Consider the following 5,183-nt stretch of genomic DNA (forward strand, 5'->3'; position numbering starts at 1 on the left):
CGTTATTTGTCGGAGAAAATAAAATTCAAAACTTGTCACATCTTCTATATGGCAGGCAACTTAAACATGCATCAAATTTATTATTTGATTAATAATTTATTTCTTTTTGGCATTTATAGGTGAGTATACCCCATGTGCTATGTAATAATTATTAATGGGGTAACCATCATCTTGAACTTCATATCATATGTCCGGCTATTGTTATAGCATCAAACATGCGAAGAGCAAAACATAGAGGTTGGATTAATTGTACCTAACTACCAATTCTCCATCCGGGACCATCAAATTTTCGAGGAATATTGGTTTTAAATAACCCCAAATATGTCATTTTGGCAAATAACAGTTTCAACTTTAAACTTGGCTGGTGACGGTTCCAACTAAAGAGCATTTGCTTTTAACGGACCGCGACTAACGGATGTTAACTCCGTTTGTGATTTGCTGACGTGGATCTTCTTCTCCGGCCGCATTACGCCGGAAACCTGCAACCCGTCTCCATTCTCTCTAATATCGTTGCACCGTCTCCCTCCCTCTTTAAAAGGCACCCTAAATTAGAAAATGAAGCAGATTTCATCTTATTCCAAGGCCAATCCCTAGATACAAAACCCGATCTTATATTCAAATATTCAAAATCAATGTTACATGATTTACAAAATAAACATAGGGCTTTTGTTAAGGGATTCAAAAAGAGTCGAATGATGTGTCAATTACCTTGAATGGTGCACGATTGATAAGGGTGGACTTCGCCGGAGACAACGATGGCAGCACGTCAGTTAGGTTTCGAATGAGGGGAAAACCAAGAGAACGCTTGGCCTTTTCATATCTTCTTCCGCCCTAGGAGTAGGAGTAGCACAAAAAGAGGGATTAGCATTATGGACCATAAACCACTAACGCCTTCCTCGTTGGGGCTCCGTGCACTGGGAAAAGACTCTAGTGACGGGAAACTGGCCGCTTGTTACAAAGCTCCAATAAGGTATCGAGAGGGCTATCACAGTCAGGTGCGAAGTAATTAGCCCTATTTGTAAAGTAGCTATATTCCATAGGCCAGCCGGGTGTGAGAAACATAAACTAAGACTAGGAACTATATCATTAGAGCTAGACTTTCAACATCAAGCGCATACTTTATTATGAAAAGGGGCTAAAATTAAAGCTAAGGAGCTGACACTCGACTGAAAGGAGAGGGGTGAAGTGACAATGAGATACGATGGTTGGCTAGTTTTATGAAATAGAGAAGTAGAGCAAGTTATAGGGAGAGCGCAACGACATTAGGGAGAATGGAGGTGAGTTGAAGGTTTCCGGTATGATGCGGCCGGAGAAAAATGTGTACGTCAGCAAATCATTAACGGAGTAAACATCCGTTAGTCGTGGTCTGTTAAAAACAAACACCCCTTTAGTTGGGACCACCACCAGCCAAGTTTAAAGTTGAAACCGTTATTTGCTAATATGACATAATTAAGATTATTTAAAACTAATATTCTAATTTTCGATAATCAGTTTTGGAAGGTTAGTGTTTACCATGTCTACACCTGGCCTTCTTAGTAGAAGGTGCACATGATATTTCATTCAAAACTTTCATTAAACATCATTTCCTTATAAAAGTTAAATATGCTACATGATTTTAATATAAACTTAGTGTCAAGATCAAATAATTTCAAAAGTTGTTTTTATTACTAATCAGTTTTTTTTTATCTTTCGTTTTTTATTATTAATATTAATACTGTATTTCAAATTAAAAATGACAAATATAAATTAGATAAAATAGCATTTTTGCAAAAGAAAGTTTTTTTTTACTTAAATAATACGGTATTTTCATTAGAAATGTTTTTGAAAATTAAAAAAAAGAATAAATTTACTACCAAAAGGATTGATCTCTACACATGGTTGTAAAAGTCTTGTCTAGGCGACGATTAATCTTCAATTAATCGCTAGTCGATACACTACTGACTAGTTGTCGATTAATCGCCATTTGATAAAAATGGTCAAAATTGAATATATATATATATATATATATATAGGATTGAGATCATATGAGAACTATTTAAGAATTGAGAACCTATGAGAACCATTCTCAGTCACTAATTTTAGAAAAAGGGATTTTAAGTAAATTCAAAGAATGAGGGGCAATTAAGGGATTTTTCATGTTTATAACAAATGGAGAACAAACTATCTTCAATTTCGATCGATCAACAGAGCTTGAAATCAGATTCTTTAGGGTTAGGATTTCTCAAATTGTTCTTCAATTCCAATCAATAGAACTTGCAATCAAATATTATGCTCTTGAGAATCAACATAAATCACAAAATCAGATCTCATGTGGTTAGGATTTCTCAATCGTTCTTCCGATCAATCACATGAAGTTAGGGCTTGAATTCGTTTGTATTATTCTTCGTTTTCATTGAATTAGGTTTCTAATCAACAAAAACCTGATCATCGATCCAAAGCATCTACAAATTTGATTTTCGTTATACAAATCTCCATCGAACCATTTCCCCCCTAAATTTAGTCATGAATAATGTAAGTATTGGATTTGCAATACATTAAATCGATGAAGTACATAGTGGTGGATCTACAATTTTTTCGAATCATTGATCGTTGTCTATTATAGCACCTACCTTTTGTACTTAAAGGTTCGTTCTTTCAATCCCAGATCAAGTTTTTTTTGTTCTTGTGTAATGTATGATTTACTATTTGTATGTGGTTATGGTTAGTTCAGTGAGCGGTATTCAAGTTATTGCCATTGAATTCACTTCGGTTAGATAATTTCTATGCCCACAATGTGTTCGCTTAAATGTCTATGAGAGTAAACTTCACAAAAATATGCTAGTTCACCACTAGGATCAGTCTTGAACAAAAAATTAAATCTTTAAAACCATTAACAAGGATTGTTTATATTTTAATGCAATTATAGTTTCTAGTTTGGCGTATTCAAGTAAAAGGTTTGCGGTCTCCAAAAATATCATGCTCATTTCTAAATGTTTGAAAGTTGGAGCTCAGGCTATCAAAAGTCTATCTAGAAGTATGTTTTTCTCATTTTCGTTATTCACATGCTTGTAATCGTAACCGGCCAGTTTTTGTATGGATTTGCATTATACTATCCAAGTGAAACATTATATAGAATCTTCAATATTTTCCAATTGTCAGAATTCGTAGTTCGACAATGATTATACCAAGGAAAGCGCATGTTCAAGTAGACATAATCTTTTTCTGCTGGTTAGTTTTAGTAAATACTTCTCGGTCCAAGCTTCATGCATTATTAGGGATGGCGCCGCAACCTGATTGCATCTGTGCTTTACATAAGTCTTTTAAAAATGGTTTTTATATGGTTGCTCATCATCACAAGACAACTATTGTTAATGAGTTCAAGGCTTTATTTGTTTCAAACAATGTATGTACGTGTGTAATTATATATTCTATACTCAGACTCATTTGCTTGTTATTGCAGATTACTTTTGATTTATCTGATCATACTATTACTTGTGTGTATGGGATTCACACACATTTGGTATCTTTTGTTGTCATGCGCCTTGAATGTAGCATCACATTGTATCTAAGATTTATGTGAGATATGTTTATCCGCAATGGCGTAGAGACGCTCTTGCATGAAGCACTCATTGTATGACTAATATGTATTGCACGAAACAAAGCTTATGGAAAAAGTAAACGTCTAATGGTTCAGGTGATAAGGCCAAAAAGAAGAGCATTGAGAATAAGAGAGTATATGTTTTGAATAGAAGTATTTTTTTTTTTTGAATGTTATTACACATATCTGTATAACATATAGATTATATGTGTATATTTTTATAGATTTTACATATATGTATATTGTACTTAATTTCCATACTTGTATGTTTAAGAGATCATTCATTTCTATGTATTAACTAATTTTCCAATAAATTATATTTATATTTTGAAATGTATAATTTATTTAGAAATCTTCTTTCTTCTAAATGGATTATTTTAATTTTTTTAATAATTCTTTGCGCTTTTAATTTTAGCCAATCTTTTACTATTACTATATTATTCCGTTTGTTTTGCCTGTTAGATATTAAAACATACAAACTCACTACGAACTATACATATATGTATACTTACTAAATTATGCAAATATGTATGTTTAGCTAACTATACAACTGGTAACATTTAAATATCAACATAATGCATATATGAAACACAAAGGAGATTGCAAAGAAACACTCATAATCAAATTCCATTGGTAAATTGTTCCTTCAGGGTGATAAATCGTCAAACGATGAAGATAAATTGTTCTTTAGTAATATAAATCCAGAAATCAAGTTTCATTACTATCTTTTCTTACTCTCTTGCAACTCCTTAGTTTCCTTGAGCCCTGTCACAATTGATGTTTGATTTAGATAATAGTATGACAAGCGCATATTTCTTCCTAAATGCATTCACTGAGTCATGCAAATACCTTCGTATGCAGCGTTTGCAAGTTTTATTTAAAACCCAAATATTATACATATATATCAATTCAGCACGTTAAGTAATTTTGTACTTAAATTAGTAACATAAAACAATTCAATACATGTACGTACAGATATGAGCATACACTGGCTATACTAGGGGTGTTCATCGGATCGGATAACGGGTTATTCGGTTTATTCGGTTCGGATTGTTCGGATTTGAAAATTTTGGAACCCTATCCGAAATCTGATCCGGTCCGAATTAGGGACATTCCTATCCGATCCGAATTGAATTCAGATGGATTCGGATCGGATTCGGACAATCCAAAATTATCCGAATAATCCGTATAACAAATATACAAACTTAAGTTTTATTAAATAAACATACAAAATTGGAAAATAAAAATAAAACACGACAAGAACAAGGAAGTTAAGTAGTGTTAGAGAGTATAACGACGGAGTCTTATGACATTTTTGTCTATGGTGTATTAGGTTGATTGAACGAATAATGAAGTTATGGTTATAAAGTTATTGTAAATGTTAATGGACTTGGCTATATACACTAATAACATGTTATATATTCGGATTATTCGGATATCCCAATAAACCGAACTATCCGGAATTTTTTGAAATCCATATCCGAATCCCATCCGAATCTGAATTAGTTATTCGGATTGGATTATTCGGGTTTCGGTTACGGTTCAGATTTCGGATTTCTTGAACACCCCTAGGCTATACATATATGCACCAGTCAACTAAAAACAT

This window comes from Bidens hawaiensis, unplaced genomic scaffold, assembly GCF_021521415.1.
Source record: "Bidens hawaiensis isolate Kalapana, Puna unplaced genomic scaffold, B.hawaiensis_p1.1 tig00003902_1, whole genome shotgun sequence".
Taxonomy (NCBI): domain Eukaryota; kingdom Viridiplantae; phylum Streptophyta; class Magnoliopsida; order Asterales; family Asteraceae; genus Bidens; species Bidens hawaiensis.